Source organism: Pleurodeles waltl, chromosome 1_2 (assembly GCF_031143425.1).
Source record: "Pleurodeles waltl isolate 20211129_DDA chromosome 1_2, aPleWal1.hap1.20221129, whole genome shotgun sequence".
NCBI classification, from domain to species: Eukaryota; Metazoa; Chordata; class Amphibia; order Caudata; family Salamandridae; genus Pleurodeles; species Pleurodeles waltl.
Window position 1 is genome coordinate 44,961,445 of NC_090437.1, and position 26,718 is coordinate 44,988,162.

The 26,718-nt window shown below is 40.2% G+C and overlaps 1 protein-coding gene across 3 annotated transcripts in view; it reads left to right on the top strand.

Moving 5' to 3' along the window:
* The window catches only part of MAPK10 (mitogen-activated protein kinase 10), a 794,060-nt gene that overhangs the window by 95,991 nt on the left and 671,351 nt on the right, over positions 1-26,718 (top strand). The gene's annotated exons all lie outside the window — the stretch shown is intronic.

The following is a 26,718-nucleotide window of genomic DNA, read 5'->3' on the forward strand; positions in this document are numbered from 1 at the left end:
GATGAACATAGAGGTTAGTCTGTATCTAGATTGTCATTTGAAATCACACCTTTTTCTAAATCTTTTTCTCTTAATTTCAAGGTTACAGGTCAAGTCCACAAGGTTGTTTTAAGCTTTTACAAATATGTTTGGGCCTGCGTATTCTCAATACCACAGGCCTGGATTTAGCATGCACCAAGGTTCAGAGCCAGTCATATGTGCTCATTTTGGGGGGAAGGGCCTGTGTCAGTCTACGAATGGGCATCACTCCTCTCTCAATTTTTTTGTGCATATCTCCTGCTAAAAAGAGTACCTTTTTTTGACCTGGGGTATGGCACACAGGGGAAGGGACGTAATTGGAGTTTACGAAAACAGAGTGGCCTCAATCTAGCTGTCTTCATCTCTGTACACCATGAGATGCCGACGCAGAGTGGAAATTTCCCATCTAGTCTTCCGCATAATTATTCAGTGTAAGAGTAGGAATTTAGTAAAGACTATAAAGTGGAAACAAAGGTGAATAATATGGAGTTGTCAGTGAGTTTAAAACTATTGTCAACGTGCATTAGATGTGGGTTTGGGTTAGATTAAGTGAGGATTTTCCTTCAAGTGGCTGTTACGTTCTAGCTCCACCCTGAGTTTCTTCACATTGAAGTGTCTTCATTTGCTTCTAGTCGGCGAAATAGCTCGATCATTGGTAGCTCTTCTTGTTGGCACTGGTGTGTAAATTCCTGGATGCGCCACAATATAATATATTGCTATTATACCGTACATGATGTTTATCATTTGACAGGTGTTAACAGCTGAACTCAAGTATTTAGACCTTGAGTTAAAGTGATAAAAAATGAACCAAAAACAGGCCAGCCAAAAAATCTTCAGACTGGCTTTTCTTCCTTACCTCCTGTCTCTAGCTGTCTCTTTCCATTGATACTATGCCTCTCTCTGGCTCTCTCCATTTCTCTCACTCTCCATTTGTCTGTCTCTGTCTGGGCCCAAGGCCTACAGTGTCGGCTTCAATTAACCTCAGGTAGCTGGAGAAAGCTGTGGCTCCCCACTGGTAGAAATGGCCAGTGCGGCGTAGTGCAGTCTTAGATCAGACCGGCTCCGCACAGCACTGGTTGCCTGTGAGTAGTGTTCATCCCTTTTAGGTGAATTGCGGTCAGCGTCTTTGCTTCATATGTCATTAATCAACATCAAGGGCACCAGACATTGTTGGACTCTCAGAATTCTGCTCATGGTCTTCATTCTATTCTATTCCCCAGCAAAGTAGAAATCTTTTTCTACATCCTGGTGGCAAAACATCATGACACTTTCAAAAATACGTCAATGACGCATCATTTCATTGCACGTGTATTTTTAGCTGGGCCGCCCCGCATCTCACCAGCCTACTCGCTATACAGCGTGTGGTACGAACAAGCATTTTCTGTATATTTATGGTGTTATTTATGCCCCATCTCAGTAGAAGATTATTCACTTCTTGGTTCATGAATGATTGCATCCCCCTTTCCTTGTAAGCCAGTCTCGCGGCTTTATTTATATACTTTGGTGTTTACTGCGTTTTTTGCCAAAGCAGCCGAGCCTCTGGCTCCATCCATCCCGGCCTGAAATCAATTATACTTAATCTGCTGTGTGGAGAGCGAGTGTAATGAAGTTTGGCCCAGAAGAGGAGGAAGTCGATTAATCTGAATATACTACCTTCGGTGGCTGTCCGTGGGCCTCCGTATACCGCAGATTGATGCAAAAAAAACCAGTCAAAGCAGCAAATGTCCCTCCTGCTGTTAGCGCAGATTTAATCGGATTCCTGTGCTCGTACACAGTCGCAAGCGTCACAATACTGCAGAAAACGGAATCTTTATTATTAACATAGATATTATTTTTCAACACAGATGGAAGTGTTCTCTGCTATTCAATAGCTGAACAAGCCCTGACACTGCCAAGAGTTCTGGCTTCTAACTCTAAGGGCCTCTTCAGTCACTGATGAGTTTAGGCACACACTGCGTCATCATTCATGCAATCTGTCATACATCCTTGCATTTATAAATCCATTCATCCACCCTCCATCGCATTTTTTTATTCACCTCTTAGCCATCCACAATAAAACAGGCTTACAAACCCCCTAAAGATTAAATAAATAAAAAGAAGAAAATTAGAAAACGTGCTTCTTCCTAAATCTATCAGGCATATACTTGCAACTCAAACGTTAAATGAAAAATACTAGCATCTGGTCTTCTTTCAATGGTGTGGTACATACTGTATCATGGTTTAAAGTTCCAACATAACTGCTGCGTTTAGAAGAAACATGTTGATTATCTTGGAGCTGTAAAAGCAATGATGCAGTGAGTCATATACTAAACACTGTGTTGGGCAGCAATCTTATATGCTTCTAAACGGCGTCCATCTTGCAACAGTAAATCAATGATACACTATAGACAATACAGTTCCAAGATGACTGTCCAGATTAGAAGTAGTAGTTGCAGATAATGCAGCACAATGCAGATGAAATGAGGGGCAAGAAAGCAGACAAGTAGGGCTGTCTCCGAAACTTCAGGATGATCATAGTAAAAGGAGAAGGTAAAAAATGAAAGAGGATTTATCAAAGGAAAACAATGGAAAACTAAAGGACTGGCCACCAGCCCAGACACTGGAAATAAGTAATTTTCAATCAGATGCCCACACGTGTCAGGCCAAATGCTGTCACTTACAGGGAAATAAAGCCAATGGCATAAATGTCCTAACCCATTTCTCCATGCAGTATATGCAGTCATAGGGAGACGCAGAATGGGAATGACACTCAGAAAGAAGGTTCTGACCTAAAGACCCTCTATGTAGGTCCATGTATATGGAGCTTTTGAAAAAATATAGTACTAGTGCCTGGCACACAGTTCATCTGCGAGGCCCTCCTAAGAGGGTCCAGCAAGGATTATCACAATGCACATTTTATACATAAGGGTTTGCCAAAGGAAGTAACCAAATCAAAATCATTGTTTACTACAGTAATTTGTGAAATTCCATGCAACAAAATGGCTGTTTATGGGCATTAATACGGCATAATAATAATATACCCTTAGAGGCATACTGGCTATAGCATAAGACTTTCACAATAGAAAAAGTAGGCCTACTGACTGTCGTAATTTTTTCATAATAAATAGACCAGACCTATGCAATCTGACATACCCTTTTCTTTCAAAGTATTCAGGCCTATAAACTTTATTTTGGCTCAGCCAAATCATGCCTACAGTATTTGGACTCACAATCTGCAACAAAATAACCTTTAATATACAATCATAAAAGTACTAGTGACTAGAAAACGACAGCAAGCACTAGACACCCCTTCCAAGAATGGCATAACAGTGATTTTCAAACCACAACTCTACTCTCAGGGTTTGTCACAGGGGGTATTCAACACCAAAGGCCTGACAGGCAATGGTAATTTATAGCATTAAGCAGGCATTAAACATATTGCAATCTATTCTTTTTTAGGTTACATAATCCTTGTTTGATTTACTACTACAATGTTTAGTTTTTAAAATAGACCTACAACAACATTGACTGCAGAATTCGACTTCCACTATGTCTTGAAAGCAAATATATATGGGTAAGTAGATGAACTATTCTTTGTCTCATATCCACTTACCTTGATGATAAATGCATGTATCATCAAAGTAAGTAGATGTAGAGTTAAGCATTCTAAATCTTTACTTACCTAAATGTAGTAACTCTGACAATAGTGGTAATCAAGTTTTTTTAATGTCAGAATATTGTATACAGAATTATTGTCATAAATATCCTATCCTAAATATTGTTCACAAAAATGTCATCCCTTGGTATTGGGTGATATCCTTGTAGATTATATTCAAAACAAAATATTTATATCACACTAAAGTCAGATAACAATATACTGGTAGCTCAATGTAGTAATAATTGTACCATCAATATTGTTGCAGTTTTATTTTTTTATCTTAATATTCTTACATTGAATCCCTTCTTTTCACCAAATATGTAGAAAGCCCAACATATGTTGTGTTGCAGGGCACCAGATAGCATACACAACATTTTGTTTGTTGGTTTTAAGGAACTTTGATATCACCATGCTGTTAGAAATTGGATTGTTGGTTAACATGGGTTATGAGCCCTGTCAAGCAGCAACCAAAATCCTAGTCAGGGTAAGGAACAGGCAAATTCTAAATCAACCTTTGCTCACCCTCTGGTAGCTTGGCACAGAGCATTCAGGCTTAACTTAGGAACAGTGTGTAAAGTATTTGTGTAAGAGTAAAACAGTGAAAACACTGCACAAAAAGGTTCCTCACCAGGTTAGAAAAATAAATCAAGATTTAATAAATAAAACAAGACTTGAAATGGCAAAATCCAACTAGTAGAACCAGTGATATTGAATTTCAAAGTTCTAAGTAAAAATAGCGACAAAAAGCACAGATCGCTATTGGGTATTTCTGGTTATGCCAGACCAGAACAAAGTCAAAAGTTCAGACCAACAGTGATGGAGCACAGTATCTTAAATCCTGTTTGCAGAGCGTTGCATGGGTCCAATTGGTTCCAAGATGCAGTGGTGCCACGGTGTGAAGTGCTATTGTGCCAATGTCGACAATCCTGTCAATGGGGCTTGTGATGTGAAGGCCGGTGTTGAGGAGGCGAAGCACTGTTGAGGTGATGCATCAGTTCCAATGAACGGTGAAGATGCAAATCAGAATTTTGATATCGTAGTTGAGGCTGCTGTCGATGGAAGATGCGAGGAGCTTGAGCCCAGAAAAGTGTCATACAGCAGGAGTTCAGAAGGTGATGCATAGAAGCCAGGATGCGGTGGTGATGCAAGTCTTTTGCGATAAATTCAATCTACCAGCAGCCACGATGTGTCAACTCTGCTCAAGAATACACAGATGAGCTGAGGAGATGCATTGGTTCTGCTTGGGGATAGGTCACTTAGCAGTGAAGATGCATCGGTTCTGTTCGCAAGCACCTTAGTCCCAATTCCCAGGATCCAGGACTGGAGTGGCACCATATGGCAGGGTAAACTCATAGATGGCAGAGTAAAGGTGCAGAAAGTCTTTTATGTCCCAGAGATTTAAGATCAGGAGGCCAGCCAACTAGCCCTTGAATTCACTCTGGGTTTAAATGAGGCAGGTCCAATACATCTTACCCAGGCAGAGGGCAACACTTCAGCACAACAAAGCAGGAGTGTAGCAGAGTGCAGTCCAGAAGAGTGGCAGTCCATAAGCAGCACAGTAGTCCTTCTTCCCAGCAGAGCATCCATAGGACCAGAAGTGTACTGAAGTGGTGGTGTCTGAGATTCAGTACTTATACCCAGTTGTGCCTTTGAAGTGCACAGATATCCTGCCATCCCTGCCCTTGCTCCCGACTAACTACAGCGGGTATGCAGCCCTTTGAGTGGGGGCAGGACACAACCTATTCAGGTATTAGTGAGGTTGGGCCCAGCTTCTCCCTCCCATCCTGTCCAGGATGGCACATCAAGTCACGCCTAGGCCCCCATTGTGTGATGCTGTCTAGGATGCATACATGAATTCCAGCTGATAAATACACATAGTCATATGGCAGGTGACAGGCTGCAGGCACCAAATGGTTAAGTCAAGAAAATGCCAACTAACTAAAAGTGGCATCTGCAGATCTTCACCATAAGTTGGGATTTTATATTGCGATTCCAGAGTCACCAAACTTGAATGAATGATCTCTTCCCATTTGGAAGCTCCGGGTATAAAATTTAATAAGGTAACTCCAATGTTAGCCTATGGGAGAGATAGGTGTTGCAGTAGTGAAAAACAAATGTTAGAGTTTTTCACTTCCAGGACATGTAAAACACAAAAGTGCATGCCCTGCTTTTTAAAAAACACATTGCACCCTGCCCTCTGGGATGTCCAGGGCCTACCTTAGGGATGAGATACGTATTACAAAGGAAGGCTTGGGTCTAGCAAAATAATTATTTTTCTATTTCGAAATGACAGTGTAAAACTGCACAAAGGCTTTTCAATGGCAGGCCTGAGAAATGGTTACAGGGCTACTTAAGTGGGTGGGCAGGGCTGCATGCCCCCTAGTAGCATTTAATTTATAGGCCCTGGGAACACCTAGTGCACTTTACCAGGGACGTATAAGTGCATTAAATATGCCAATTGGGTGTAAGCTAATGTTACCATGTTTTAAGGAGAGAGCACAAGCACTTTAGCACTGGTGAACTTTGGTAAAGTGTACAGAGTCCTAAAGCCAACAAAAAATAATTCAGCAAAAAAAGGGGAGGAAGGCAAAACGTTTGGGGATGACCCCACAGAAAGATCCAGGTCCATCACATGTGCAAAGACCATAGTAGTAGTAAGGAGAGGGTAAAGACACCATTGCCACATCTAAAATGCTGAATTGCTGGCAAAGCCAATTGTTTTGTAAAGGAGAGTACTTCCCGTAACACAATGTGCTTGCACTCACACTACACGGTCCCTGATATTCTGCAGCACTTAAGTGCACAAATCAATATTTAAAAAAAACACCCGAGCTTGGTAGTAGGCCAAAATGTCTTCTACTAAGTTTCTTAAGCTGTTTGCTTACCATGTTGAAGGTGGCGACAACGGTTTACCTTTCTATCCTGTTTCAAGGATTTTCTTAGGCGAATAAAAGTTAATGTGGAAAGTATCAAACTCTTTTATGTCCCTATCCCTGTAGTCTCCTGTTGAATTCTTTAATCAGTACATGTAAAATCAAAGAATTAAACTCAGCAAAATAGCATTTTCTGAAATAACAAGGTTGATGTGTTGTAGACATTGGCTAAAGGTCAGACATGACATAGCTTAAGTGAATGTTGACTTGCATATACTCACAGAGAGTTGTGTTCTGTAAAATTCCTTATAAGTATGACATACAGTTTGCTGTCCTTTACGTTGATCGACAGTTCCAAGAAAGTTATTGTGCTTTGTTATCCGTCTTTTTCAATTTGAATTCTGTACTGTGATTGCTGAGTTAGTCCATTCAAAGCTACTACCATTGCCACTGGTTGAGGTTTGAACACTTCATCTGCATACCTGAGAAAATAGTTATATGGTGTCAGTGTGAATTAGTGGCAATAAAATATGTTTTTGCTCCTAATTGTCCATTAATTCATTAGTAATATTGGATGTTAAAAATAAACCCGTAGTAACTCCTTTAGTCTGAAAGTGAAAGTACTTCCGGAAAAGGAAACAAATATTTTCAGAGCAATCCTTTTAGTGGAAAGAAGAGGGTCAGGAAACAAATGCAGGTTAGAGCCTGGTGTTCAGTACTTACTTGAGTGTTATCACACTCCCGTGCATATGCAGTCGTGAGTTGAACACGTTTTGATAAAGTAGTCAATGTGTTGACACTATAGGACTGATTCACAAAAGCATTCATGAGTATGGAAAGTAGCACTATAGGAGTACTCTTCTACGCTCTCATATCCATTTGTGAATCAACCCCCAAAAGTTCAGTTTCCTTGTAGCAAAAGCGTAAAGAGGGCACAATCGTATCCATTTGAGCTAATTGTATATGAAGAGGACTCCCTTATTCACATTGTATCCTAATTTTAGATGTTTTGGATCAAAAAGGTTTAGAAAAGCATGCTGCAGTAATACACATATATTTACATACTCCTACTTGCTTGTTTTTTTATTTTTTAGGATGAAACCACACCCTGAACCTGTGGAGATGACCAGGTGATTGAATCAGATCATTATGTATTGCAGATAAAGTACCTTTAGGCGGTGAATCAAGTATGTGAAAAAATGAACTACATTTCTGTACAAAGAAACTATTCATATCAGAATTATTGTTATGTAATTTCAACCCAGAAAACAAAGGCTAAAGTCACACTGGAAGCGTTTTTGCTGCATTTTGTGCACATTGCCTGTGTGCAGATAATTAATGAAATACTGATCTACCAACACACTAAGTTTAGTTGTAATGGATATGGAAACACATGCATTTTTAATATATTCTAGCCTTAAAAGCAAAGGAGTGGCAGCCAATGCTGGACTGGCCGCACTGGGCATCACCATTTCCCCTGGAGGGGGTTGTGGCAGTGTAGCAGTTTTAAAAGCACTACAGAGTTCCTTGAATGTCCAACAGTTTTCAGGCACCAATAACAATGCCAAGATAACTCTGGTGATTATTGAACCTGCAGGAGAAAGATATTTTTTCTAGTGGCAGTTTTGACTCATCTAAGTTAACAAAGAGAGTTAATATGCCTGCTGCAAAGAACGCGTACTATGCAGAACGGCATTTTATGTGCATAGCTCAGTGGGATACTGCTTTTGTCATAGAGATTCTTTTGTTACTATGCAGTTCATAAGTTACAATTATAATCTAGCACAGTGAGCTATGAACTGCCATCAAACAGCTGCATACAAACTGCATGGTACAGGTTAGAAAGCTATGTTTTCCTATTTTTGCTAATAAAAAGGTTTGTTTGGGTAGAAATAAATTGCAATTGTTGTAGTAAAGTCAGTCCTAACCACTGTGATACATTCTGAGTCCTGAGTTTATGCTTTCCCTGACCAAGTGCGCTTAAAAAATGCCTTGCAGTATGGATGATGTGAATCCTACACCTGGTAGTCTCCTTTGTCTTTAATAACATTATCACTTATGATTCATTGGTTCCTTATGTGTGTGTGATGTAGAGAGCTCCAACACACCGCACTGGTAAGAGAGGCACTATAAAACAAATGAAATACACATGAAAGAGGGACTATGGAGAGATGAGAGACACTGTTAGGGGGTGATGGTGAGGGAATCATTGAAGAGCCCCAATAAAGATTGCTGTATCCTGGTGCTCTGTGAGGTCATTGTTTACTATGCTTAAAAAACTAATGCAATTGACTATAAAATGAAACATGTTGTAGAATGCACAGTTTTTGCCATTTTTTGTCCAAATGTTTTGGGATGGGATAACTCCCCCTCCCAAGCCCCATAGTAGTGGTCAGGTTCACTCACTATGTACCCTATGGGGACTGGTCTGACAAAATTTGCTGGGCTGCTTTTGGTTCCTATTCAGGCCCTGGAGGCAGCAGAATATTGTAACCAATATATTATGTGCTACAAATATTGTCTCCTAATTATTGTTTATAAAAATATTGACGCATTGGACTTTAGAATAGAACATCTATGCCCATTGGGATGATCTTTTTGTAAATTATATTTAGGACAAGATATTTATGTTGCTTTATACTTTTGCTAATGATATTCTGATATACAACCAGACCTAAAAGTATTATGCTGAAAGCTGCAAAAATAGTTCAAAGAATAAGGACAGTATGGTGTATTAGTTGAAGTAGATATGTGTAGGAAATCCTCTTTTTCTGCTTGATTGGCCAGGTTTTTTGCCATTTGCTAGACCCCACGTTTGCTGGCTTTAGAATCTGTGCAGTTTACCTCTGCAAACCGGAAGTAGAGTGTCTGTACTTCTCCATTCAATAGGTTTACATTGACTTGGTCTTCAATAGCACATTTAACTTGCCAGAAAGTGTCTAAAATATGGTGTGGGAAATACACCCAGGGCATGGAAGTTAAATGCCACTTATTGACTGCAGCACCTACTGTGTCATCCACTACAGTGGCATTGCAAACACGGGTACAGGCCTACCCATTGTAGCTTAACTGCTTAGTACAAAACCTGCAGTATGCCTTGTAAAAATCCAATTTTTTCAAAGCCAAAGCTCTCCTTTTTAAATATTTTTAGCACACCCCTAGTAGACCATAAATCCCACAAGGCAGGGTGCCTCGTATTTAAAAGTGGGACAGGTAGAAAATTAATATTGCTATGTCCCTACAGTGCCAAGGACCTAAACGTTATTTTTACTGTGGTTGGCCTAGCTAGTATTCAAATAGTAATACTGTATCTCAGGAAATGGATCAGTGAGGAAAATAAGCATGTATTTTTAATGGTTCTTAAAGATCCAAATTAATGCAAAGGTTGATTTTTTAATAATTAAGGAAAAGTAACAGTTGCCTTTTCCCCTGCCCGAAATTCTAGAGGATAAATGCATTAACTCTTCAGCAACTCCTAGCCTGTGCTCAGCTGGGGCGGAGTGTAAAGAGGTGTGAAATTCCTACCAGAGCACACAATTGGCTGACCTGAAAGATCAGAGATGGCTCCTCCAATCTTTTTAGAATATGTTAGGTGGGGGCTGTGAACACTTTAAGGGGACCACTGTGCCAAATCCTGCCAGGCAGGTCTGTTGAGTTACATGTAACACTTTGGTGCACTGGAAAGGAGCAACCAGGATTCCAGGACAGTTCTTGAGTAACCCTTGTCTGGTTGCTAAAGGGCCCTGCTTTTGTCATACCAGATTAGAGTCAATGGGTGTGTTGTGTCTGCAGTGCCTGTGTCAAATTGGATTTCGGTGGTAGACATAGGAGGATGGTAGTGATTAACATAGTGCATCCCCCTACAAACCCACAGTCCTCAGAGCTCATGTTCAGTGTGGCTGGAGACCTTTTCCATTTTGAAAATGCCCTGACAGGTGGCATTTTTGGCCTGTTTGAAGTAAAGCAAAGAGGAACTATTGAAAAAGTGGTCAGGGTTGCTTTTGGGAATTTTTATCCCATTGGTTAAAGAGTGCCCTGGAGTCATCCTCACCCACTAGCTAGTGTCAGGAGACATGGGGCGCCCCATGGCACCCAATCAAAACACTTTCTGGACCTGCAGAACAATCGAAGAAGCCTTGACCTGCAGTCTGTTCTCTGTGAAGAGCTCCGAATAACTGGATTTCCCCCCCCCTTGTACACAGGACAAAGAAGGGGACTCTAAGGGTCAGATGGCTGTTCTCCTGTGTGACTAAAAGAACACCAAAAACTGCAAGAGTCCTTTTTTCCTACAACTTGCAGCTGCCAGTGGCAAGTGGAACTTGGACTGGGCTTTCTGGTGTCCTCTGTCTGGCCTCTCCCAAGGTTCTGTGGTCCACTTTTATTTTGCTACCTGGCCCTATTTTTCGTCCCAGTTTGACCATGGTCAGGTTCTTCCTTGTTGGATTTTTGTATGTTAGTGTAATTTTCTTCAATACATTTTCCTCTAGTTGTATAATTTTGTTTGGGATTTCCATTGCTTGGTGGTTTGATGTTTGTTGCTGTTTTGGTTCTGCATAAATACTTTACACATTGCCCCTAGTAAAGCCTATCTGCTCTGTGTCATATCTACCGGGGCTTGAGCTTTCGCTATTTTAGTGATTTCAATCTTGTTTTTGTGATGACAGACTTTTCTTCAACTCCAGAGATAGGGGTATACGTGATACATGTTGTGATTTTAAATAGATGGACAGATTTCACACCATTGTTTTATGCTGCCAAAATAAGTTTGTTAATACATTGACATTTGATTGTCTTAAAGCTGCCAAGCTGCCAAGACGTGATTAAGCAATGCCTTTCGGAGCTTATTCTTAAAAAGTTGGCACTGATGAATTTAAAACACTGCTATACCAGTTAAAGTCGCTGTTGTAAAAATAGACGTCTCAAAAAATAGATCCAAAAGGTTTGAAACAATGCCAATGTTACATTTCGATGAAAAAATAAAAAATGAGGGAAAACTTGAATCCAAAAACGTTTCGGTACTGTTGATGTGCTTCCTTTCTCTTTTCCATTTTTTACAGGGAGTGGGCTCTCTAAAGAATGGCACCAAAGGCCCAATAATATTGTACTGGAAGTGAGAAAACAAGAATTGGTAGCAGTGATGAAAGGGGCGCATACTAAAAGTCAGGAGTACTTGACCTCAGTATTTAACTTCCCAATACAAGGACACATTGTGTATGATATCTAAGTTAAGCAATAAAATGCTGCATCGTAGCTGAGCTGATTCTGAAAGAGGCGAATAGGGTTGGGGGTTTGGGTAGTGGAAAACAGAGCAATGTGCTGCGCGCAAAGAGGATAAGTGTGAATTTCTAAGGAGTTTGTCTCTGTAAGACTCAGAGCTGATTGCCAGAAACATACTCGAAGGGCTTTATCAGGAGGGGGGTTACTGGGTGTTGCCAAGGTGTCCATATTTGGAAAACAGTATTTCGGTGCAGATTTTGATTAAAAGGAGACATTGGATTGTCATCATCCAGTATGCTGCTAAAGAAGAGTTAAGTTGTTAAGGATGAAATAAATTGTAATAGGCTTTTCTACTGGTTTGTCATTGCTCAACAACAGCATACACGTTAGCTAGTTTCTAATTTGTTAATTTAACTGTCAATAACTACAGCTTGTACTAAAAAACTGAGCAAGCCAATAACAACAGTTCCATTTTGAGCAACACTGGACACCAAATTCAATAATAGTCATAAAAAACAGCAGCAAAAAGAACATTAGAGCTACCAAGAATGCATATTTCTTATCGTATTTTGCATCAAAGATAAGACCCTGACCATGACTTGGAAGTAAATTAAAAGGTGTGAAGCTTTGTCCTTATTAATAGGAGCCCATTGCAGGATTTCTACTAAGGACTGTCAGAAGGAAGAGATCATCAGTTTTAATGCAATTTCCTTTTTTCTTAGTCGAGCAGTTTGTCACTGAAGGCCATACAGAGCGAAGTCCTTCTTAATAACTCAAGTCATCGGGAAAAAGATGCTGCCTCCCTTCATTATATATCAAACAACACCCAGCATATAATTGCTGGCATTTTTCATGTAAATCTTGAACCTGGCAAAAGGGTTTGCAAAGTGAGAGAAGCTGTTTTCATCATCATCAGAAACACTATTCAAAAACTATTCTAAAAATATTACTAGAAGCGGTACCTGAGTAACTCGTGATCATTTTAAGACAATGGTTTTTCTGGCTTTCGTTCCAGATAATACATTTATTTAAAAAAAGAAGAAAATCTATATCTCCAATAATAGATGACTGCATTGTGGAAATTAGGCCTGGGCGAAATTTAAATTAAGTTGGCATCATTGGAGTGATTTCAGGAATTTCGGATTACTCTTGTTTTGTCAAATTGCAGAAAATAGACTGTTACATCCTGTCACATAATTGTAGCACAGGACTGCCGGAAATACACGCACAATAAGAACCTTAGCAGTTGTTAAAGGTAATTTTGCTAATCATGCTAAAATATAGCATTAAAAGACAGATTTGTATTTTGCGTAATTATACGTAACATTGCATCATTTTGGGTAATTGTCTTGAAATTGTACTTAATTTCGCCAAAGAAAATTATGCAAATGTCTTACATACCTAGTGGAAATTGTATTTCTGTCTAAATATGAGAACAATGTACATTCACATCAAGACCAAAATATTATTAATTTGGGAATCTATTTACTATTTACTATTTATATAATTGTATCAATAAATAAGGTGACTACAGTACCTTTCTTCTCACCTTCTGGGTGTGTTTGATTTCTTTTTTTCCATTAGGCTGGTCATAAATTGTGTCAGTTATTTGTAGTACTGGTATGCTAATTGTTTTGCTGTCAAATGAGCTAGTTGCTCCAGTTGGTCATGTTCTTAAGTAAACTAATGTAATCTAATAAAAATTCTGTGGACAAAAAAATGATTGTGTCAACATATGCATGTGTTGTGAGGCCTTATCTGTGGTTCCTGTGGTAATCAGATGTTCTTAGGCAGTGTCTTGGGTTGATGCTCTAGTGCCATGACATGCCTGGTCCTCTGTGTCAATGTCTCTGGCTATGGGTGCAAACTAGACAACTTAGCAAGTTACCAGTAACAAATGCTATGAACCATAAAGCCAGGCCACAGCTCATGAACTACCAGTTTGAAACATTTAGATCCCCCTATTTTAAAACTCAACAGACAATCACAACAATTTCCACTTCATTCACTTTCACTGCGCCGTCACTATAGGAGCACCGTAATGATTGAATTAAAAGTATAAGAATGACTGTTTTTTACTAAAGAAATATACATCTATTATATAATAAAATATGAATTTTTGAGGAAATTGGAACATGGTTGAAGATTGTTTAAAAGTTGTTTTCAAGGAAGACAAGGGTCTTACTTCCCCTACAGGGCCATTGTTTATCTTGCATATTTAACTACCCAGGATCCAGAGTTACTGGGTGTGCCTCGTTTTCTTTAAAATGTTTATAAAGGCAGTCTGATGATATGGGGTGGAAGTGGTATAGTGTTGACCATCTTGCCCAAGGCCTGGATGGTGATGGTCCTTACTCCTGTACCTGGGTTCAGCTGCAGAAATGTCATGAAGCTTGAGCAGTCTCATTTTTGTGAGCTATCCTCCTTGAAGTCTCTCTTGTCCCTTGGGCCTTGTGCGTCTGTGAATCTTTGATGGATTAGGGCAGCTTCTTTCCTGGCATGGGCAATCAAGAACTCTTCCGGCAGGTCAGACTAACTTCTCTTCAGGGGGGGTTCCTCCTAAAGGGAGGAGAAGCGTCCTTCTCCAACCAGCAGCGGCAGCTGCAAATCCTTTTAAAGGGGCGGGGCCACAGGGTGTGACGTCCACTGAGGGGGAGTGCTCAGCACTCAGTGCGCATGTATGTTTGACTGGCCACCACGGGCCGGCCAAACATACATGCGCAGTGTGCTCTCTGCAGCCCAGTAACACAGTTGCTGGGCTACAGAGAGCCTGTACAGGCTCCCAGTCTGCCTGGGAGCGCCCTGGCTGGGCGCTCCAAGACAATCCTGTTGCTGCTTTGAGCAGCATCAGGATTAGCCACATGGCAGGCCTGGAGCCTGTGCCTGCTTGCAGCCAGCCAGCAGGGAAGCGGAGCGTGGCGGGGGACTGCGTGAAAAAGCTGAGTGTTTTTTTTATTTATTATTATTTATTTTTAAGTTTATTATCCCCCTCCACCCTTCTTCCACGCACTGCCCCTCCCCTTCCACAACCCACAAGCCGCTCTTGCTTCTCTTACTGCCACAGTTCATAGAAAAGGTGCTTCTAAAAGGTTGGACTTGTCCCTAGGTTGTACAAGGAACCATTAACACATTTGTGTTCCAGTTTCTAATAATGGGTTTGCTGTGGGCTGATTCCTTAGTGAATCCATTAATCCCCTAACAATGTACAAAATACTGGCTAATGCCTATGCCAACAATTGCTGTCTATTTAAAATGTGTAAATCCTTCACTCCTGGAAACGTGCTTCTTTTTCTTAATCCTTTACATTTCGAGGACTTCAAGAGCAGACCACTGACAATTAAACCAGTGGGAATTGGCCAAGGTGTGGATCTGGATTACTTATAGAAGTTATCTACCAGCAGCAGAGGAAATGGAGAAGTGCTGGGATTCACCAGATTTACAGAGGCAGTCTGAGGAAAGGAACATGCAATTTGTTAAGTTCACAGAAACACAAAGACAAACATGCTGGGACTCATGCCAACCTCTACAGCAGGCTCATGGTGTCACGCAAGAAAATTACCTCTCATTCTTACCATGTACTACGCAAACACACACATACACAAAACAATGTGCATGTCCAGTCTACTTGAAAATATGAATGAAACTCGAGTATGGATGACTGGAAGGGCAGAACCAGAAAACACTCTTCCCAGAAGGATACAGGCAAAATGGCCTGTGCCCCGGGACAATAATAATGGCTCTCCATCACCACTCTCCTCACAGCTTAGGTTGAGGGGACAGCAGTTACCAACACACTTAGTACAGGTTCACTTGGATGGCCCACTTTTGCCAGAGTTAAGCTCCATTGCCATAAATTTTGAATTCATTAGATGATAAAATGTGTGAGACCAGAAGAATGCACAAGGCAGGGCAGCAGAGCTTTTTCAGTTATGCAGAGGCTTTTCTACTCTATATCCATCAAAATGTTATCCTTGCCTCTTGATAACCGCTCATAATGTAGATTGTTCAAGACACAGAGCCAATGATACTTTAATGTAGAAAAAGTGAATTGAACTGCTACCCAATGTATTAAAAGCAACAAATGTGACCCCAGTTATTGACCACTCTGTTTTACCAGTCAGTAGATGCCTCACTCAACTTTAGTGGCACTGATTTTAGGCACTGCACCATAATGCTGAAAGTAAAATGTCACACTCTCTGGTAATAGAAGGTGGTGTGGAAAATTATAATTCTGGCAGTGGCAATTTGTAACGGTGATAATGTTCACAATTTCATGAAGTTGAGAAGTATTTTCACTTCACACAACTTCACCTTCGGGGAAAAATATTTTGGGGGGAATTTTTTGCAAAAGTAAACTTTTTCTGCTGAAATTATTCAGAAAAAAACTACATTTTGCAAAAGTGTTCAAAGAATATGTTTTTAAATAACTCCATGAAGTTGTCAAACACAAGCTTTGCAAATTTTGCACACTGGTTAATAATCCTCAACATTTAACTGTACCACCTCTTTGTTTTTAAATTTCTTTACATTTACAGCATCTACGTACGAAAATGTGTCAAATGAAATGAAAAAATAGTAGACACAAAGCCTTCCCTGAAAATGTAAAAAAACGGAATAAATTCGATTTGCATGAAGGTATTCAAGTATCACAAAAAATGATCTAGTGCAAAACATGTAAACATTCAACACCTCCTGTGGTGGGTTTAATTAAGGGAGTCGCCTCCTGTTTATCTAAAGCTCACACCCAGGTGTACAATTGTTCTTTTGAGTAATGGGTAATGTTGGTGGTGGAATCTGTAAATTGATCTGTGGGACCCAAAAGGACAGCTCCAATTAATTACCCACCTTATAGATAACTTCTCGTTCGGTGATGTACCCAGTGTGCTGAAAATCAGCTTATCTGAAAAATGCGTCTAGCTAATATCGGAGTATTGCATAGAAATATGTTTGAAACTCGGATTATTTAACTGTACGCACCTCAACTGATGAAAAAATAGCATGCAGCCTAGAAACTTTTTGTTTTTTTGTAAACAGATATCTACTATGAATTCCTGGATTTGAGAAACAAAGGGGTCTATTTTGGCATTGGAATCATGTTAACAAGCCACAATGGGGCTTCTAGGAAAATGCCTTTGGTGCTGAAAGTGACCTGTGTTGAACAATGTGCAACAGTTCTGGAAATTGGTGGTTAGGGTAGAGAGCGCCATAGTTAGCTTTCTTTAGTAGATTCATACATATGTGGTTCCCCAACTGAGACAATGTCACGGCTATAAAGTGGCCATGTTGACACATAAAGTTAACACTGTCTGAATACTTTTGCATTGTAATGCAGTTCCCCAAAAAGTGGTTGAGTGGTTTACCCTACATGGCAAATATAATTTTACTTCAGCTGGACCAAATAACGTTTGAATAGTTTATGTATTTTACTTATATTGTGAGTTTCAAAAACACCAACTTCATAACCAAATGCGTAATAGAGTTTTTAGGTGACGCGCAAAATACGGATGAGAGAGTATTAGAGGAAATATGATCGAGGAATTATTTGCTAATGGGAGATGCTGATGTCTTTTCCGAGCAGAAATAGATGGAAAAGAAAACGTCTTAGTGCATGGTTAAGAGTTCTTATTCATTACATAAATTACATTGTTAACGACGTGTCATCCAGCACTCTGGTAGATAAAATATAAATTCTCCAATTCTTGATAGACTGAGTTGTCCTAGAAGAGTTAGATCAGGGCGGAGTCCATGGTACTCTAGAGCTAGTTGTCGAATTTTAGGAAAATGTTTTAACTGGTTTCTTATTTACCGGATTTTGTCTCGGCTTCTTGTGGGTTACTCCCTCTATACATAGACTGTATTGCAATTTAAATTCTTCATAATTTCGAACTCCTAAACTTTTTTTTAAAATCTAGGGGCCTTAAAATATTTCGGGTCTTATTACGACCTTGACGGAGGGGTTTCCTCCATCACAACTGTGACAGATATCCCGTCCCCAGTATTAGGATCTCCATTGAATATAATGGGATCATAATACGGCAGACGGGATATCCGTCACATTTGGGATGGAGGAAACCCCTCCATCCAGGTCGTAATAAGGCCCTTAATTTAATCAGTCATTTGTCAATTCAAAATGAACAGAGATAACCACCGCACTCATATAGCGTATTGCTCAGTTATTATAAAAAGCATAATGCACGTTGTAAGTCCAAAAACAAGTAATGCAGAGTCCTTCGTTAGGTTCCAGCAGATCTTTATTCGGACTGTAGTCGTCACTTCATAGTTACATCCATGTAGGTACAGCCAGTAAGTCTCAACAGATACAGCCAACACGTGTTTCGTCACACTATCAAGGCTATGGAAGTAGTGGACCCAACTGTAACTCCCAAGAATACATAAATACCGTATCCAGGGAAGGCTGTGTTGAATGCATGTGGACGTCCAAGTCAGCCGAAGGTTCATGGGTGACAGGGAAGGAGTTCAGGGGGTGGAACAGGCAGTAATATGTGTACAGCCCCAGATAAGGAAAAGGCCAAGGACCTTGGTAAGTCCGAATGCGCGGAGTAGAGAACGTGTCAGTTCAATGTGAAGCCGGTCAATTTGTCAATTCGATCCTGATTTTGGTAAATGTGAGGCTGCACGTATCGTATGGTGCTCCTGACATTTTACCAGTGCTTACGGAGTGCTGGTGGCTGCAGGTGGGGTCCACCAGATCTCCTTTTTGGGGATAGGCACTTATTTGACTCAGAGCAAGAGAAAGAAAAAACACACAAGGGAAAGAAGAAGGACAAGAAAGACGGAAAAGCCTTGACAAAAAGAGAAAGCAGGAATTTGCAATACTAAAATCAAGGGGTAGGGAGCGTCTGATGGTGGATTTAAAAGCCATGGCATCGATTCAACATTATTTTTGGCTTGGTCTTCCACACATTGACATACAACAGATCTGGCCGTGGTCTTCTGAGTCAAACTTTGGGCATTTATTCTTCTACACATTTCTATGTTCTCTCTCACTAAAAAACACCATGAGAGAATAACCCCATATATATGTTCACCTTTAATGTGGTATCTTGCAAGACCACAGTTGTTGCCTAAATGAAGAAGGGATAAGAGTATGATGGACTAGATCTAGACATACAGTTACACAGTATCACATCAAATGAATCCCTGATATATTGATCTGCAGCAATAAAACAGATCGGTTCAGGGATCTAAAGTTTTTCTCAGGAGCATGCCAATGAGTAGTATTTAGTATGCCGAATAATGCCTAGTTTTGATTCCAACTCATGCATGTTTCATCCACCATTCTACACTTCCTCTCTTCCTCAGACTCTTGAATATTCTTTTTTCATCCTTGATTTTTCCATTTCTTTTTTCGTTCTCTCATTATTGCCTTCCTTTCTCTTGCAAGGGGTTTAAAGACTATGAAAAATGTGTTCCAGTTTCAAAAAACCAATGCCCATTTGAGCTCCTACAAAACCGGACACAAAACAGGCACTGATATACACAATGCAACACTGATTGAGCTCATTTTTAAAAATAATAAGGGAACCTAATAAGAAATATAAATGATTTCAAGTATTTGACAAATCCCACTAGAAGTACATCTATCTCTTCTCAAAAAACCCTGATAGCATAACATACTATGCCTATCATGAAAATTAACACAAATGACTTTGCGAAACATCATAGCCACCCGCCAAAATTCATAAGTGCAGAAATATTTTCACCAAGCATAGAGCTGAGCAGCCAGTTAGCTGAACTGTTGTTTACTTACTTGTAAATTCCTACTAAGGCTAGAAGATGACATCACAGACTCTTGGAAAGATCCTGCGTACCTACAAAAAGGCACTGGCGATCAATCAGAGCTTTGTCCCTGTATGTGTCATCAATAAACCTCTGTGACATGCCAGGCCTAAATTGTTTTCCCTAAATCAACTGTCAGGAGACCGTAGCGCCTTGGTTGACTTACGCATGTATTGAATTCGCTTAGATAGACTGACAGGCTGAAATTGTAGAGAAGTAGTCAAAAAGGACTGTCCAAATGATTTATTGCATTGTTTAGGAGATTTTGTACTTCAAATAGTTTACCAGTGTCCTTAGCCAATTTATCAGTCAGCTGTCAATGGATCACATCATTTCAGGCCATTTATCATCAAGATTTAGCTTGTTTATGTATTTGTGGAATGGGTTTATGTGGTAGCGGTGCTTTAGTATAAATGTCTTTTACCATCCCAATTCTTTAAAATTGACTCAAATCATCAATTTCAAATACTACAGAACTTGCTCTTATGAGGGATAAAACAATAATGCTCTGACAAAGTACCCCCCCCCCTCTTGTATCAGCTCTTTAGACTTTAAAAACTGTGTGGGCATATCAATGAAAAGTAGCAAAAGAACCTTGCAACAGTAATACATTGTCAATCTTTCTGTTAAATGTGTAATTGTAAACGATCCAGAACATAAATGTTTGCGACACTGAAATTAAATATTTGTGCATAAATTATCATACTGAAATCTTTAGTTGATCTCCAGAATATTCCCAAAGACCCCAAGTTCCTCTGAATAACTGTACATTATTTTGCAACATCTGGACCATAGCCTGTTGTGTAAATGGTGAAATGGTAAGGCAAAGACGTTTATTTCGTTCTATTAAAAATGTTTTTGCTTAGCAAAAATCAGATATAAGGAGAGTATAACGCTGTACAATAATTGCATTTGAGCTTTGAGTCAGTTATGAATAAAACGAATGGATAATAAATGAAGCATGGATGGGGCCCAGCTTTGCGCCTGGGCCCAGTTCTAACTGCTACCGGCCTGGATCGTGCAATCTCGCTGGCTTCTTCTTTCACTGACTGTCTCCTCATACTGTCATAGTCCATTTTCAGAACCTCCACAATAACAATCCAGCACTTGGTACACAAGGATTCTTTCTCTCTCCGATCCTTCCACCAGCATCATGTCGGCACACTCTACCAAGATTTTACGAATCTCGCCCACAAGAAATACATTTTAAATGACTGAATACTCAGTATACTCAGAAGTGGAGATAAACCTATATTTGTAATTCGCCAAAGAAATAATATACCAAACGCAACATGTGGATTTTGTGAAGACTTCTCAGTATTTCGGACTGGTCAGTCGGTTTTTTAAATCACCTCTCACTGAGGCATCAAACATATATTTCATTTGGAACAATATTTCACCACTCTGAGGATCCATCTTACCCTAGAGCCTTCTCCTCCTGCATAGAGGAGCCATGCTGCACAGGCATTCAGTGAAGCAGAACAGGGTGGAAGTGAAGCGGACCCTATTGCAACAAAGCTAGGCAACCTCAGCCTGTAGATCATGATTGGACATAGCCACACTTAGGATGCAGATGGCCACTTGGTACCCTCGGCACCAGTGCCCCTGCATCTCCTGGACCAGTGGTAGAAACACCACTACTTCTGGGACTCTGAGTTCTCATTATATCAGTCTTTCCTCTCTTCTTCTTATCTTAGTCTCTCACTCCCCTCATCTCCTTCCCTTACACTGTCTCTCACCCCTATTCCTTTGCAATCGGTCTCACCCCTCATTCATTCTTATTTCCTTCCCTGTCCTACTTTTTTCTCAAATCCTTGCCATCTTTTACCTCTCCTTTGAAAATATTTCCTCTTCCCTCCTTTTTCCTCCTCCTCTCTTCTAGCTACTGCTTCCTCGTCTCTTTCCATCATATCCATTTAGCTGCCTTATCCTTTCTATCTCTTGCCTCCACTTCCCTCTGCATCTCTATCTTGTCTCCCTTTCTCTTTATCACTTGTCTCTTTCATCTCATTCTCTCGGACACCCTGAGTCCCACTCTTCCCTTCTTTCTTGGTCCTGTCCTGTTTTTTCTTGTTTTATCTCTTTTCTCTTTGGATCCTCCTTACCTCCTCACATTTTCCTCTGCTGGTTACCATTCAACCTCTACTCTGCCTCTTTAACCTCTGTTCGCCATTTTCTGTCCTCTTCTCACATGTCTTCTTCCTTTACCCCTGTTGCCTCAAATTCATAGCGCACCCTCTTTGATCCTATTTTTCATTTCTCTGATGTCTCCATTTACACACTCCCTTTCTCTATTGATTCTCATCTTCCCTCACTTTTCTCTTTCTTCTCCATATCTATTTTTACCTTTATCACGCCTCCTACTATCTTTTTCTATTCTTTATGTTAATCTAGTCTTTTCTCATTTCCTCTCCCATCCCTTTTTTCTTTCCTTTCCCAACCCTTCCTGCTTTTTTCTCTGCTGGATTCACCATTTGTTCTACTACAATGCTCATCCCACAGAGTTCCTGCCCAGGGCCAGCTTCAGGGTGATACAACCGGGTGACTCTGCAGCTGGTGCTGAGCTGAGCTCCTTGTGTGTCCAGCAGTTTCAGGAAGCAATAAAAATGTCAAGACAACTCTGGTGATTAATGTTCCTACTGGAGAGAGATTGAGTTTTGTCTAGTGGCAGTTTTGACTCATCATAAAGTTTCATAAAGCAGCACAGAGGGTTAATGTGCCTGCTGCAAAGAACATGTACCATGCAGATCACAGAACTGTGAGTGACCTATGAGTAGCGCTATAAAAAATGAAGTGCATGTCAGAGAGGGGCTACGAAGAGATAAAGGGCACTGGCCAGTCGGCTAAGTAAAGTGAATGTAGCCATGGCAAGGTACACTGAGGCAAATCAAGGCCCTGAACACTGGTGTCACTGCACAACTTGGACCATTGATAACTATACCTGTGTGTAAATGTCTATTGAAATCAATATAATAAACTGTAGCATGTTATTGACACTATGGGTCTGATTATGACCTTGGCGGATGGGATACTCCGTCACAAATGTAATCAATATCCCACCCGCCTTTTTTACAAGTTCCATAGGATATAAGGGAACTTGTAATATGAAAGGCGGGATATCTGTCACATTTGTGACAGATATTCCATCAGCCAAGGTCGTAATCAGGCCCTATATGTTGTAGGGCATTTGACAACACAGATCTTCAGAATACATACTGATATGGATCCCATGTTATACCGAGGCGTAAACAAGGTTGTGTCTGTGTGTAAGCGTAATGTGCCCATTATTTCTAGGAATATCAGGTTGGTCTACCTGAAATTTATATGACTGATTGCCAAATACACCAGTAACATTGCAAATCCTAGGCCAATGCCTACATTTTTTTAAAGTTATTACTTTTTCAGCATTCACAAAACTTCCAAGGTGTATGCATCTAAATCTAAGAATATTGCAGATATCTATGTAAGTGTCTAGGCCTGTACTTGCTGATGATCTGCTAATCTGCGAGTAGGGTTGAGGTTGACATGCCTCTTAAATGTTTTTCCCCATTTGGAATATTTTTAATGGTAGAACAATCCCTACCCCCTGCAGCCCACAAAAAATGCGAATTCACTGTCAAACATTATTGGGAACACTTGTCAATCTACGCAGAGGTACAAATCGAGGGGTGGTCACTGACTTTCCAGCTGCCACAGTCTTACTCCTTTCGTCTGAACATCCATGCCCCCACTCCTCAACCGAAACGCGAGTGTTTGTGGAAAATCCACTGTACCTTCACATTTTCCAAAATTGAAATTTCCACATGTGTGCGTAAATGTGACTCATCTGTGAGACTGCGTTCAAAAATGTGCTTCTGGCATAAACATGAAAAAGAGCAAAACACCCATCAATTGGTCTACAGGTGCCAAACTGCATATTAAAGAAATGTATTTTGTACACACAGTAAATATAGCACAGCTATTGATGTGCTATAAATGCATAATCCTACTGACACGATGCTTTCGTATGCCACATTGGTGCTGCCTGTACTAAATTTAGAGTGTTCCAGGTGTTTGCAAAAACATATTCTCAAATAAAAACGTATACACGTTTGTATTTATGTGCTTTACTGGCCTTTTACATGGTTCTTCACAGAGGTCCGCGGATCTCTCTTAAAAACAACATTTCCCTTTGGGTAAAAGCAAACCTCATATCTGTAATTAACCATAGGGCGCTCTCGCTCCCGCCCTGCTCCTATAACCTTTGGAGTTCTATCGCTTCGAGACATTAGAGACAAATTTGAATCCACTTATTGGGTCGCTTTAAAATTTCAGCACGTCCATGATAACCAGGTTTACATTTCCATGTATGTATTTATTGGTGTTTATATAGAGCTAACCTAGCTGGGTGTAAAGGTAATGCTGTCTATTGATGATGGGCGCCAGTAGATGAAACAAGAACCTGTATGTACACCAAATGTGGATTTATAACATGTATTTACAAACTGAGAGTGCATTTCACCTATTTATAATTGCATTGCATGTTTACAGTTTTAGCATCAGAGATATTAAGGGCCTCATTTAGATCTTTGCGGATTAATAGGGTGGACGGGATATCCGTCACATTTGTGACAGTGTATACCAGCCCCCAAGATCTAAATCAGGCCCTAAGTGATTTGTCCAGAATCATATGATTTACGATTAAGTGCTTGAGCTAATATGAGATTCCGAATCCATAGATTCCTAATTTTTCATGTTGGCCACTTAAACACATCTACTCCTGCGCATAGGGATTCATGTCATGGAACACATGAGGGGTGTTCAGTCTGTCATCCATGTACGTGCAAGAAGGGGCAAAGCATGCAGCACAATTTATTTCCACATTAGGAGAATGCTATTGGGATCAATGCCATTGTGGGGGCATCTGTAGTGGTAGTCCACAAAATGCATTTCAACAATATCCCTGAAAAATCAACAAAATGTTGGTATCAGTACCAAAGAACCTAGGAAGCAACGTGGCTAGGCTTCTTGCCTTTACCTGCAGCCGCATGGTGATTTGTAAATCTCTTTCTCTGCAGCTACTGGTTCAACTGAGGACAACATGTTGTTTGTTTCAAACAGACCGCAAATCCAACATCCATCTGTTTTTATCCTTCACACTTTGAAACAATAATCCTTATTTTTTCCAAGTTCAAGATATGATTATGGTAATTCTACATATTCTGATCTCTGTGTACCTACGTTATCTCAAAAAAAGCAGAAGTCCATATCTCACGTACAGTTGTTCTTTGCTACATCCATGCAACAACGAGAATTAACATTAGCAAGGAAAGGTTTGAGGACATTTATAGATGTTATGCTCCAAAATGTGATTTTTATCAGGTAGCCAAGACTATCTGCATCATTGTTTTTAGGTCAAGCGCACAACTGCTTTGACCTGCACTAAGTATTGTGGGCTTTTAACCATGCCCATGTCACTCCCATCACTTTTACTCGTTCGTGGATTTGCCTTTCAAAAATCACTTGATGACATTGGTAAATGCTTTACATTTGTCCCGCCTTGAGCCTGTTTTTGTCACGCCTTACAGACTGCCCCAGTTACATGGGTTATTGCACAATTGCTGATATACTTCAGCGTGGGTGAACTATTTCTTTTGTCTCTCCCCTTCGTGCTGCATGGCGGCATGGTGCTCACAGCACAAACAGGCACAATAGCGTGAACTCGATCAGCGATATTGGAGCACTGGTCACATTGTTCTGAGTTACCTAATCAAAGTCATTTCTTGTGGCTCTCCCCTTAGAACACTTGACATTGGTGAATGCTTTACTAAAACTGAAATCCTCAAAGTGAAAGCGGCACTCCTGGCACAGCGGGAGAGCCGATACTACAATATTCACTGCACCTCGGGAAAACTCAACCCATAATGCTTTGCAAGGCATTACTTTTACAAAACATTTTTGCTTTTAGCTCAGCCTGTGGTGGTCCTAGAGAATGGGACCACCAACAAACATTCACAACACCGTGCTCTTTCTGATTACATCATCTTTGAGTCCCCCACACTAGGTTAGTGGGGACCCCAAAATAATAACTCCTCCCACCATCCAGTGCCTGTCCTCTTTCTTGGCTAGAACATTTGTTTTGAGCTTTGCTTGTAATATCATTGTGATAGGCCTGTTTTCTTTGAATTTACATAATTCACTATGTCCTTTAGGAGTTAAATATATGGGTATATTTCTTTATTTACTCCCATTTTATTTTTGTTTCTTTATGTTCTCTAGGGGCTAACTATACAGCTAAATGACCATGTTACGTACAAATGCTATTTTCATGGTGGTGTTCTCTAAGGGCTGTTCTAAGCATTACAGTCATATCATCATATTAAAATATTCATTGCAAGGAAACTTGTCCCGTAATGCTTTGCAGAGCATTACTTTTACAAAACATTTTTGCGCGTAACTCAGCCTGTGGTGGTCCTAGGACAAAGGGACCACCTTCAAAAACATTGATGACAATGTGCACTTTCAGTTTACATCATTTCTGAGTCCCCACACTATGTTAGTGGGAACTCCAAAATAATAACCCCTACCACCATTCGTTACCCTTTAAATTTTTTTTTTTTTTTTTTTTTACAGCTCATCGAAGTTATGTTTTATGGCTGTTTTTATGCAATATCATTGTAATAGTCTTGCTAGTCTTAAAAAAGTATAATGCACTATTTTCTCTGGAGGTTAAATATACAATCACAGTATATTACTTTCTCCGTTTCGTTTTTCATGTGGTTATGCTCTGTAAGGGCTGACTATATGGATACATGACATTGTTTCTTCCAAATGCTATTTTTATTGTGGTGTTCTCTGGGGGCTGTTCTGGGCATGGCAGTCAACATACTATAATATTCTCAGCACGGCAACTCACCCATGATGCTTTGCAGGGCATTAATTTTACAAAACATTTTTGCTCATAACTCAGCCTGTGATAGTCCCAGGACAATGGGACCACTTTCAAAATGCTCTTTTTGTCTACATCATCTCTGGGTCTCCACACTAGGTTAGTGGGGACCCCAAAATAATAACTCTTCCCGAAATTCCATGTCTTTTAAACCTTCTCATGCCTACAACTTTTGTTTCACTGTGGGGGGAAGTTTTGTTTTAAATACATTGTATGTAATATCATTGCAGGAGGCCTACTAGTTC